General features: G+C 45.5%; 1 protein-coding gene across 5 annotated transcripts in view; it reads right to left on the bottom strand.

Moving 5' to 3' along the window:
• R3HDM2 (R3H domain containing 2) overlaps positions 1-13280 on the bottom strand; it is a 167562-nt gene that overhangs the window by 153312 nt on the left and 970 nt on the right. Inside the window, exon 1 of one of the 5 annotated variants that reach the window (XM_062203378.1) lies at positions 10412-10433. The exons of the other annotated variants lie outside the window; for them this stretch is intronic. The gene's annotated coding sequence lies outside the window, so the exon portion shown is untranslated. Of the gene's footprint in view, positions 1-10411; positions 10434-13280 lie in introns of those variants that run through there. 5 annotated transcript variants of the gene reach the window in all.

Genomic DNA, 13280 nt, shown 5'->3' with positions numbered 1-13280 from the left:
AATGAACCTAACCATAACATTCAGCATGTAAAAAAATGGAAAGACCATAGTTCCACAGGAGTATAAACAAGGGCTAAAAACAACAATCAAACCTCAAGATGTCCATTTCATTTCTATCCTTTGTTTTTTTGGTGTTTTTTTGTTTGTTTGTTTTTGTTTTTGTTTTTTGTTTTTTGGGTTTTTTTTTGGACAGGCAGAGTGGACAGCGAGAGAGAGAGAGACAGAAAGGTCTTCCTTTACTGTTGGTTCACCCTCCAATGGCCGCCACAGCCGGCGCACTGCAGCTGGCACATTGCACTGATCCGAAGCCAGGAGCCAGGTGCTTCTCCTGGTCTCCCATGCGGGTGCAGGGCCCAAGCACTTGGGCCATCCTCCACTGCACTCCCGGGCCATAGCAGAGAGCTGGACAGGAAGAGGAGCAACCGGGACAGAATCCAGCACCCCTACCGGGACTAGAACCCGGTGTGCTGGCGCCGCAGGCGGAGGATTAGCCTATTGAGCGGCGGCGCCGGTCTCATTTCTATCCTTTTTTTGTATTCTATATTAACTACTACATATAAGAGAAAACATGATCTTTGCCTTTTGGGGACAGGTTTATTTCACTAAACACAATGATTTTCAGTTTCCAGAGGTCTCGATTCTAGCATAAAAACACACTACTCCTGATGGTGACCGCTCTGTCAGCCTTTGTCCCAAAACAACTAAAACAACTAGCCTGCCCTTTGATAGATATGTTGTGTAAGTGAGAAATAAACTGCCATTCCAAGTTACTGAAATTCAGGGGTTGTTTCTTACCCAGTATATGCTAGTCTATTCTGATATCATCTCTCTCACATGGACTACCTCAGCTCCCTAACCAATGTCTCTTCCTCTACTACAAAACCCTCACAGAGGGGCCGGCACTGAGGCGTAGTAGGTTACACCTCTACCTGTGGAGTCAGCATCCCAAATGGGCACTAGTTCATGTCCCAGCTGCTCCACTTCCAATCCAGCTCTCTGCTGGGGCCCTGCACCAATTTGGGAGACCCAGAAGAAGCTCCTGGCTTCTGCCTTCATTGGCTCAATTCCGGCCGTTGCAGCCATTTGGGGACTGAACCAGCAGATAGAAGATCTTTCTCTATGTCTCTCCCTCTCTTTCTGTAACTCTCTCTCAAATAATAAAGAAATTTTAAAAATAAAAACCTTACAGAACGTCTCTGAATAGCCACCATCATTTCCTTTGTAAAATACAAAATAATTCTATTAAAATCTTCAAGCCTTGGGACTGGCATTGTGGCACAGTGGGTAAAGCCATCACCTGCAATACCAGCATCCCATATGGGTGCCAGCTTGTGTCCCAGCTGCTACATTTCTGATTCAGCTCCCTGCTACTGGCCTAGGAAAAGCAGTGGAAGATGATTCAATTCGCTGGGCCCTGCCACCTACTTGGGAGACCTGGATAGAACTACCGACTTCTGGTTGTTGCAGCTCCTGGTCATTGCAGAGAAGATGGAAGCTCTCTTTCTCTGTAACTCTGACTTTCAAATAAATACATAAAATCTGTTTTTAGGCCAGCGCCGCGGCTCAATAGGCTAGTCCTCCGCCTGCAGCGCCGGCACACCAGGTTCTAGTCCTAGTCGGATCACTGGATTCTGTACTGCTCGCTCCTCTTCCTGTCCAGCTCTCTGCTGTGGCCCGGGAATGCAGTAGAGGATGGCCCAAGTGTTTGGGCCCTGCACCCGCATGGGAGACCAGGAGAAGCACTTGGCTCCTGGCTTCGGATCAGCGTGGTGCGCCAGCCGCAGCGCACCGGCCACAGCGGCCATTGGGGGGTGAACCAACGGCAAAGGAAGACCTTTCTCTCTGTCTCTCTCTCACTGTCCACTCTGCCTGTCAAAAAAAAAAATCTGTTTTTAAAAAAATCTTCCATGTCGCGGGGCTGGTGCTTTGGCTGTGGCTCAACAGTTAAAGCCCTGGCCTGAAGCGCCAGCATCCCATATAGGTGTCGGTTTCAGTACCAACTGCTCCACTTCCAATCCAGCTCCCTGGTAATGTACCTGGGAAAGCACTGGAGGATGGCCCAGGTCCTTGGGCCCCTGCACCCAAGTAGGAGACCCGAAAGAAGCTCCTGGCTTCAGATTGGCTCATCTTCGGCCATCTCTACCTCTCTCTGTGACTCTTTCAGATAAATAAAATAAAATCTTAAAAAAAAAACAAACTTCATGTCTCAAAATACTCCAAATTCCTTAATATAGCTTATAAAGTGCACCATAAAATCAGGCCCTATGCTGCTCTATAACCAAGCTAACCTATCTGCTTGGAATGCTCCCCCATACCACCTCACCATACTTTTATCTAACCAGACAAGATCCTTCCCATTCTGTCAAGAGCAATTTGCCTTCAAGAGCCCTATTCTACCAAACCTCTTTATCACACCAAACCTCTTTATCACACCAAACAAGAAATATAAAGGTTATAAGGCAGGAACTTCCTCAAACCCCTTTGTTTAGATATCAAACATGTCTCCTCATCCTTCTTTTTCTTATCTGTAGTAGGAGATAATGACACTTCTACCTCTGCTTTGGGTCTTATCTTCCTTACTTGCTCAAGAATTTAACCCCATTATCACCATTCCCTATTGTCTTGAACATATAAACATATGTGCCTGAGTCTCTCATTTTAAAAAACTTCCTTTTGGGGCCAGCGTGTGGTAGTAGGTTAAACCTCCACCTACAGCACCAGCATCCCATATGGGTGTGGTTGGAGTCCAGGCTGCTCAACTTCCAATCCAGCTCCCTGCTAATATATTTGGGAAAGCAGTGGAGGATGGCCCAAATGCTTGGGCCCTGCACCCCATGGGAGAGCCAGAAGAAGCTCCTGGCTCCTGGCTTTGGATTGGCCCAGCTCCTGCCGTTGCGGCCATTTGGGGGAATGAACCAGCAGGTGCAGATCTGTACAGCTCTCCATCTCTGTAACTCATGCCTCTCAAATAAATAATCTGAAAAAAAAAAAAAAACTCCCTTGACCCCACATTTTCTCTCACCACTGTTCTCTCTCTCCACCTCTTTGCAATCATCTTGAAAGACTTTTATTCTCACCTCCCATTTATTCCTCAGTTCAATGCAATGTGGTCTGTTATCACCTCAGTGACCCCACTGTCATTGTCAATGACCTGAATGCCAAATCCAATGATTTCTTCTCTGTCCTCGAGGTACCTGATCTTCTCACCAAATCTATACTACTGCATTTTTACCCCTTGAACCTCTCTCTCTTTGGTTCCCATCACACTTTACTGATTTTCTATCTACTTTTCTGGCCTTCTCCCAGCGTTCTACTTCTACTAGTCACATCTTTACTGTCAGTGTTCTCCAAGGCTCCCTCCCTAGCCTGCAGCTCTTCTGTCTTAACATGCCCCTTAGCTGACCCAAACCTACTGTTTCAGATACACCAGATGTACAGTTGAATCCCAAATCTCTCTCTAGTCCCAACTGCTCCATCTGCAGACCAGTATATACAACTGTCCATTAGCATTTCCGCATGGCTCCACAGGTATCACAAATTCAACCAGTCCAAACCAAACATCTCTTTTTTTTTTTTTTTTTTTTTTGGGACAGGCAGAGCGGACAGTGAGAGAGAGAGAGACAGAGAGAAAGGTCTTCCTTTGCCATTGGTTCACCCTCCAATGGCCACCACTGCCGGCGCACTGCGGCCGGCGCACTGCGCTGATCCAAAGCCAGGAGCCTGGTGCTTCTCCTGGTCTCCCATGCGGGTGCAGGGCCCAAGGACTTGGGCCATCCTCCACTGCACTCCCGGGCCATAGCAGAGAGCTGGACAGGAAGAGGGGCAACGGGGACAGAATCCGGCGCCCCAACCAGGACTACAACCCGGTGTGCTGGCGCTGCAGGTGGAATATTAGCCTATTGAGCCTCGGCGCCGGCCTCACATTTTATTTCCAAATATACACCTTCCTGTATTCCTTAACTCATAAATCCTCATAACCATGCACCCTGGCACAGAATTTGAATTATCCAAGGTTTATCCTTCTCATTTAGCATTACATTCTCTCGCCTCCCCCACATGTATGAACGTGTGCACACACATACCCCACATACATTCCATGTCTTAACAAATTCTATTTCCCAAGACACCAACATTTCATATGGGCACCAGTGTGAGTCTTGGCTACTCCACTTCTGATCCAGCTCCCTGTTAATGTGCCTAGAAAAGCAAAGCAGAAGATGGTCCATTTGGATGGGGTCCCTGCCAGCCAAATGAGAGACCCAGAAGAGGCTCCTGGTTTCAGCCTGGCCCAGCCCTGGCTATTGTGACCATTTGGGGAGTGAGCCAGCAGATAGAACTCTCTCTGTCTCTCTCTGCCTTTCAAAGAAATAAATAAATAAATCCTTTTAAAAAATAAGTAAATAAATCTTAAAAAGAGAGAGAGGCATAGAAACCAGAAAGAATATTCTAACACAGCTCTGTCCTGGGAAGAAAACACAAAGATGATGCTTAGTCTAACAGACTAATACTGACGGCTGTTCTGATTTCTAAGCTAACATTTTATATGATAAGCACACAGCATTGGGAAGTGGTAAACTAACAGGGCTTCAACTGTGTGAAGTGAAAAAAGCTGGATTGGTCAAGCAAAACAGTGGCAAGTGAATGCCTGCAATTCTTAACTGAAAATTTGTATCTTTCCAGAGGGCTTCATTCTGCTAACCATATTAAGATGCTTTAAACAGTTCATGGAAGATGGACTGAAAGTTTCTTATAGTTCAAAAAATTTCTGAAATCCAAGCACTATTTTTCAACAATGCCATTTTCTATGAACTTTCATAAAAAAGATTTATTTTACTGAGAGGCAGAGAGAACAAGAGCAAGAGAGCGAAATCTTCCATCCACTGCTTTACTACACAAATGGCTGCAATGGCAAAGAGCCAGGAACTCCATCCAGGTATTCTACCTGGTGCCCAAGTAGTTGGACCACTACCTGCTGCCTCTCACGGTGCCCATTAGCAGGAAGCTGGATCTGAAGTGAAGTGGGGACTCACAACAGGCTGTCCCCTTATGGGATGCAGGTGTCCAAAGGACATCTTAACTGCTGCACAAAATGCCAGCCCTAGTCCCAATTTTATCAACACTGAGCAACATTTAGAGGCTAGTAATTTGATATTATTGAATATATACTGTCCTGTAAGGCAGGTTATGTTTGCTGACTACGGACACTAAACAGAGGTAAATACATCTCAACTTTTCATAAAATGTGTTCACTAGTATCTGCAGATACTTTTCTGTTCATCTTTTGTATTATCTACTAAATTTAGGTAGAAGGGTGGGCACTGTAGCACAGCAAGTTAAACTGCTGCTGGCAACACTGGTAATCTGAGATTGGATAGGAGTCCCAGCTACTCTTCTTCTGGTACAGCTTCCAGCTAACGTGCCTGGGAAAGCAACAGATGATGGTCCAAGCACTTGGATTCCTGCCACCCACGTAAGTTCCCAGCTTCTGGCTTCAGTCTGACCCAGCCCTGCTGCTTCTGAAGACTGCTGCATTTGAAGACTGAACCAGTTAATAGAAGACCTCTCACTCTGCCTTTTGAATAAATAAATCTTTCTTTAAACAATACAGGTGGAGTAAAAGATTGAAGCCAGAACAGAATCCGTAAAGTGCAGCTTCAATCTCAAGTATTTACATTTTAAGTCAATACCTATATCAAGATGTATTACCGTCCTTAACCCAAAGTCAGTTTTCCTCTACCCTGAAAGAAAACAGATCATCAATCTCATTTCACACTTGAAGACACAGATTCAGCAGTTAATGAGGGTAACTAGAAAAAGCTTTACAAACTTCAGAATTAAAAACTCAAAGTTTTAATTACTGGGCTCTGATTTTACTCTTTCACAGCGCTTACGCAAAAACCAAACAGATCTGCACTTCTTCAACAGTCCTTCTAGCTCTAATCTATTCAATTTTTCAGTCATAATATATTCTTAATTAAAAATTAAGAAAAAGTGTTTTTGGGAGCAGGTATCTGGCATAGCAGTTAAGACGCACTTAGGGCACCTCCATCCTAAATCAGTGCCTAGAACTGAGTGCTATTCCAGCTTCCTGCTAATGTACACCCTTGGAGGCAGCAGGTGATAGCTCAAATCAGGTCACTGCCACCCACATGGGAGACCCAGATTGTGTTCCTGACTCCCAGTGTCCACCTGGCTCAGTCCTGGTTGTTGGCATTTGGGAAGTGAACCAGCAGATGGGGGTGGGGGGGTGTTTGTATCTGTCTGCCTTTCAAATAAAATGAAAATTTTAATTTAAATAAAGCAACTTTTAAAATATATATGTATTTATTTATTTATTTGAAAGGAAGAATTACAGAGAGAGATACAGAGAGAGATTTTTCCATCCACTGGTTCACTCCCCAAATGGCCACAATGACCAGCATTGAGCAAGGCAGAAGCCAGAAGCCAGGAACTTCTTCCGGGTCTCCCACATGAGTGGCAGGACCTGGGCCATCTTCTGCTGATTTCCCAGGCGCATAACCAGGGAGCTAGATTGGAAGTGAACCAGACAGCACTTGAACTGGCACCTACATGGGATGCCTGCACTGCAGGCCTCAGCTTTAACCTGCTGTGTCACAGCGCCAGCCACAAATAAAAAGGTTTTTTAAAATGTTTCTGCACTATCACTCAGGGAAAATACTCAAAATGCAAACTCTCTTAACATTCTTATTTTTTCATAGTCAAAAGTACTGCTAACATGGAGAGTAAAATACAAAAGAATGTTTTTAAACTAAATAACTCTGAAGGGAAAAGGAGAATTAAAAAGGACAATAAACATATAGCTGCAGGCAATAGGACAATGAGAAAGGTAAAACTTTGATGACAGAGGCAGCATGGGACAAAACTCAGTTCAGGGTTTCATTTGTTGTCCCAAATCAAGACTCAAAAAAATGATCTCTTTGAGTACTGTTCTAGGATGAGCAAAACAGCTGGCAAAATCACAATCTAAAACATATATCTCTAGAACATATGCCTCAAACCATTAAGTTTCTCTTTTCTATACAGCCCCTGCCATCCACATGGGAGCCCTGGAAGAAGTTCCTGGCTCCTGGCTTCAGCCTGGCCCAGCCCCAGCCACTGTGGCCATTTGGGGAGCGAACCAGAGGATAGAAGACCTCTCTCTGTGTCTCCCCCTCTCTTTCATAATTCTGACTTTCAAATAAGTAAGCAAATAAATCTTTAACAATGAACAAATTAAAATAAAACTAAAACTACCAAAACTGCTTTTTATTGGAACACATGACTGCTTCAGGCTTTTGGACCCTTCTCCGTATTCTCTTTTTAAGAGATTTATTTTATTTATTTGAAGGACAGAATTACAGAGAGAGGTAGAGAGAAAGAGAGAGAAAGGTCTTCCATCTGCTGGTTTACTCCTCAAATGGCCACAACAGCCAAAGCTGAGCCAATCGAAAGCCAGGAGCCAGGAGCTTCTTTTGAGTCTCCCATGTGGTGCTTTCCCAGGCACATCAGCAGGGGGCTGGATGGGAAGTGGAGCAGCAAAGTCTTGAACTGACACCCATATGGGATGCCGCTGGTGCTGCAGGCCAAGACTTTAACCCGCTGGGCCACCGTGCCAGCACCTCCCTGTTCTCTCTTATCTCTTGCATGAGGTTCCTAATTTGATCAGATTTTTTTTTTTTTTTCCTCCTTAAAGCACTAGAAAGCACTCTGGAAACTGCACTGTCAAAAACAAAGGTGAGGCCGGTGCCATGGCTCAACAGGCTAATCCTCCACCTGCGGCGCTAGCACACCAGGTTCTAGTCCCGGTCAGGGCGCCGGATTCTGTCCTGGTTGCCCCTCTTCCAGGCCAGCTCTCTGCTGTGGCCAGGAGTGCAGTGGAAGATGGCCTAAGTCCTTGGGCCCTGCACCTCATGGGAGACCAGGAGAAGCACCTAGCTCCTGGCTTCGGATCAGCGCAGCATGCCGCCCACGGCAGCCATTGGAGGGTGAACCAGCGGTAAAAGGAAGACCTTTCTCTCTGTCTCTCTCTCACTGTCCACTCTGCCTGTCAAAAAAAAAAAAAGGTGAAACAGTTTTCCCAGTACAGGCTCAAATAAATAGACTGAACAACTTACAAGAGATCCTGCAAGAAAAGCAAAAAGAACACCCAGATTCAGGAAGAATCCCAGAATCTTTCTTTTCATAATCCCCAAGCCAAAAAGATGGAATTACTGCAGATTATCATAATTATAGGCTTTCAACATTCATTTTTTTTCAAGTGCTGGAGAAAATATGCTAAGAAAATCTAAAAAAACTCAGAGGAATCAAAATAGATCAAGGTTAAGAAATCTTTCCTCTCTATCTGCCTTCAGACAGAGACTCAAATTTACTGACAGGAATGTACAGAGTAAGGCAGAGATGGAACAGGTGCTACACTACCAAATTAGCAACCGAAAGTTAGTCACTGAAAGACTGTTACGTGGAATGTTTTCTACACAGAGGGTAAGCATACAGCTGAAGGAAACTACTAAGGCCACTGTGGATGAAGAAGTCTCTAAAATTAGACCCCACCAAATGTATTCATGCACACATCTTCAAGCCATGAGTCTAGTTATATTTCTTGCTTGTAAATCAGCAACACATTCCACAGAGGGAAACTCGGAGTCTCTTATCCAATCTCACAAAGAAGCACAGAAAAACCTTTAAATATATGTATGTGTGTGTGTGTATATATATATATATATATGTATATATATATATATATAATTTTTCCCCACAAAATTATCTCCTTTGCACTTATTAGGACCATATAACCAAAATGCAACACTTTTTCCCCGTTCCACAAAAACTGACTTTTCCCAGAAAACTTTTCTTATGAGTTTAAGAAGAAACACAGCAGTCATTCAGAAACTGTTATCTACACAGAAGCATTGTCAGTACTCAGTATTATCTTTTAGAAGTTGAAGAGATGACAGAGATGCTAGCAGTCCTGGATCCTAGGAAAAACTTCCCCTAGAATCTTCATATAAGGACTTAAAGCAGTCCAACAGAAGCTTTGTTTGTTTGTTTGTTTTTGACAGGCAGAGTGGACAGTGAGAGAGACAGAGAGAAAGGTCTTCCTTTTGCCGTTGGTTCACCCTCCAATGGCCGCCGCGGCCAGCACACCGCGCTGATCCGAAGGCAGGAGCCAGGTGCTTCTCCTGGTCTCCCATGCGGGTGCAGGGCCCAAGCACTTGGGCCATCCTCCACTGCACTCCCTGGCCACAGCAGAGAGCTGGCCTGGAAGAGGGGCAACTGGGACAGAATCCAGCGCCCCAACCGGGACTAGAACCCAGTGTGCCGGCGCCGCAGGTGGAGGATTAGCCTATTGAGCCACGGCGCCGGCTAGTCCAACAGAAGTTTATCAACCTGTGTTTGAAATTATTCACAAAATAACAACTACTATTACACTTCTAATGCTGTTACTTCTTTACACTAACAGTATCAGAACCAAATCAGTCAAATGCATACAGAGCCCCAATTCTTTCACCTCATATGAACTGTACCCCATAGACCTGGCAGCTTTCAGCATTCTGGCAAAGGTTTAAGTAAAAGCCTTAGCCTTGACACCAGCATTCCTACAAAGTGTTAAAAGCACACGTCAACCCTTCTGCCTTGCTAAGCTGGAGAAGAGCAGCTACGATAGCCCCAAAGAGAAACATCCAGGTCACCCCAGCCAGAAGGTCAATGAAGGTAATAAATGCACCAACCAAGAAAAAAGAAAGGAAAAAATAAATGAGGGATAACCCCCAGGACTCAGGAGGCCTTCTCCTTGTACTCCCAAATTTAATAGAGATTAATTTAGCTACAAACAATGATACCTAAAATGAATCTGTGAAAAAGGATCAAAAAGATCACGTTCTCTAGAAATGAAAACTTGGGGCTGGTGGTGTGGCGTGGCAGGTTAAGCTGCCACCTGCAAAGCTGGCATCCCATATGGGCACCAGTCTGAAACCTGACTGCTCCATTTCTGATCCAGCTTCCTGCTAATGAGCATGGGGAAAGCAGCAACGGATGGCCCAAGTGCTTGGGCCCCTGCACCCACATAGTAGACCCGGAAGAAGCTCCGGGCTCCTGGCTTCAGCCTGGCACAGCCCCAGCCATTATGGCCATTTGGAGAGTGACCCAGGGGATGGCAGAGCCGCCCCCCCCCCCCCCCCCCGTCTCCTGCTCTCTGTAACTCTGCCTTTCAAACGAATAAAAAAAAAAAAAAAAAAACTTTATTTAAAAAAAAGAAATTGAAAGTCACTCTAGCATTGTAAGAGAATGCTATTTTTACATTTTTGAGGTCAACTGTCTCTCCATGAACAGGGGAATAGGAAGGACAATCCACAGGGCCACAACTATAAATACAAATATTTCACACTAATGAAAAACTCAAGGTGGAACCAACCTGCTTAGCTCTCTGGGACCAAAGCAGCAAGGATGGCGACATCTGTGAACAAACCTGAAGAGTTTGAAGGAGGTAAAAATTCTAGCCACGTGAGGTCTGTGATAACACCACCAACACCAGGGCCAGTATTCTGGTGAAGCAGGTTGCAACACCCCCATCCCATGTTGCAGGGACAATTCAAGTCCCAGCTGCTTTGCTTCCATTCCAGCTACCTGCTAACGCACCTGGGAAGGCAGCAGAAGATGGCCCAAGTGCTTGGGCCCCTACCACCCATGTTGGAGACCAGAATGGAGTTCCTGGCTCCTGGCTTCAGTCTGGTCCAGACAAGGCTGTTGCAGCCAATGAGAATGGAAGATGGTCTCTTTCCCCTCTCTCTCCTCTCTTCCTGTCACTTTGCCTTTCAAATTAATACATCTTAAAAACAAAAAAAATCACCAATACTACAGATTTCCACACTCCATCCTCCTCTGCCTTCAGAGTACTTTCATCCAATAACCTGAAAACACAAGATCTTTGTCAACAGACATGTCCCAAGAAATGACAGATAAACACTTCAACAAGTTCCAATGAGTACCTTACAAAATCCTAGTAAAAACCCATCCCACACATCCAAGAACAGCCAATCAAAATCAGAAAGTCATGACAAGATCAGAGTTCAAGAATGAAAACCCCTCCTCCTTACCTATTCAGTCAATAAATTTGTTGCACACTTGACTACATGTCAACTGCTATGCTAAGTGCTGAAGACAAAGCTATTAATAAAAATGAAGGGGTCTTCAGAAAGTTCATGGACATGTGCATTATGAAAAAAAAAGCATAGATTTCAGTTTTTTGGACACCAAAATAATTTTTATTCCATTTTTTTCACGAACTTTTTGGAGGACTCTCCTATCTGCCCTCCTGAAGTCCTTTCCTAATGGGTGAGATGAAAATATATATTATGGGCCGGCGCCGTGGCTCAACAGGCTAATCCTCCGCCTTGCGGCGCCGGCACACCGGGTTCTAGTCCCGGTCGGGGCACCGATCCTGTCCCGGTTGCCCCTCTTCCAGGCCAGCTCTCTGCTGTGGCCAGGGAGTGCAGTGGAGGATGGCCCAAGTGTTTGGGCTCTGCACCCCATGGGAGACCAGGAGAAGCACCTGGCTCCTGCCATCGGATCAGCATGGTGCGCCGGCCGCAGCGCGCTACCGCGGCGGCCATTGGAGGGTGAACCAACGGCAAAGGAAGACCTTTCTCTCTGTCTCTCTCTCTCTCACCGTCCACTCTACCTGTCAAAAATTAAAATATAGGCCGGCGCCGCGGCTCACTAGGCTAATCCTCCGCCTTGCGGCGCCGGCACACCGGGTTCTAGTCCCGGTCGGGGCACCGATCCTGTCCCGGTTGCCCCTCTTCCAGGCCAGCTCTCTGCTGTGGCCAGGGAGTGCAGTGGAGGATGGCCCAAGTGCTTGGGCCCTGCACCCCATGGGAGACCAGGAGAAGCACCTGGCTCCTGCCATCGGATCAGCGCGGTGCGCCGGCCGCAGCGCGCCTACTGCGGTGGCCATTGGAAGGTGAACCAAAGGCAAAAGGAAGACCTTTCTCTCTGTCTCTCTCTCTCACTGTCCACTCTGCCTGTCAAAAAAAAAAAAAAAAAAAAAAATTAAAATATATATATATATATTATGTTAAAAATTACTAAGAAGTAAGAAGAAAACTTAAGCAGAGAGATGGGATACAGAATTATGTACATGTATGTGGGGGAAAGGCTTTGCAATCTAGGTAGCCAAGGAAATGTCAACAGCGACATTTGAGTACAGAAGGAACTGAAGGAAGTGCAGGGGACAGCTTTATAAAAAAAAAGGTGATCCAGGAAGAGGGAACAACTGCATAACCCCTGGAGCAGAGAGTGCCTCCTGTGCTCAAGAACAGCCGAGGGGTCCTTGTGCAGGTTGGATGCTACAGATCCAGGCAATTGTGAAGACTGATTTTTACCCAGAAAAAGAAAAGAAGCCATTGCCTCTTCTGACATCTTCCCATAAAAAAAAAAAAAAGAAAGAAAGAGTAGGTGCCTCATATCTGGATTTTTTTTTTTTTTTATTTAATTTGTTTAAAAGGCAGAGGAGAGGGAGGAGAGAATTGGTGAGGAGGGGAAGGAGGCATTAGTGAGGTCTTTCTTTCCTTAGCTCCTTCACTCCCCAGAAGGCCACAATAACTAGGGCTGGATCAGGCCAAAACCAGAAGCCAGGAATGTGGGCCATCCTCTGCTGCCTTCCCAGGCACCTTAGCTGGATTGGAAGCAGAACAACTGGGCCTCAAACCAACTGATATGGGATGCTGGCTCCACAAGTGGTGGCTGAATACTCTACACCACAGCACCGGCCCAAGGCTCATTATTTTTGTTAGGCAAGTTTTAAAATATGTCTTGAGGTGGGCATTTAAGACTAGCAGTTAAGCCACTGGGGTCTCACACCTGACTCCAGCTTCCTCCTAATGCACATCCTGGTTCCTGGCACTCAGGAGGGATCCGGGAAGTGAATCAGTGGATGGGAGCGCTGTCTCTGCCTAAAAATAAATCTTAAAAATTTTTGAAATAATTATTTTTAACTGTGAGGTTCTGCTGATAATTTAGTGGACACCAAAACCACTAGAACTGCAACTGTGAAATTCAGCTTCTGTGACAGAGTGCATCAGACTTTCAAGAAAAGTTTCTCTGTTCTCTTGATAAAGAACAGGGGAAGAAAGACACAATTAAAAAGTGAACTGAAATAACCTCTCACCTCCTATACTACTGAAACTTTTGGGTCTTCCCGCCCCAAGCTCCGGAAGGGAGATAAAGTACTGAAGGAAGAAGGGTGGTGGGGAGGGGCTGATGCCTGAAGAAGAGGAGCCACG

This window comes from Lepus europaeus, chromosome 10 (genome assembly GCF_033115175.1).
Source record: "Lepus europaeus isolate LE1 chromosome 10, mLepTim1.pri, whole genome shotgun sequence".
NCBI lineage: Eukaryota > Metazoa > Chordata > Mammalia > Lagomorpha > Leporidae > Lepus > Lepus europaeus.
This window is presented reverse-complemented; position numbering and strand designations above follow the sequence as displayed.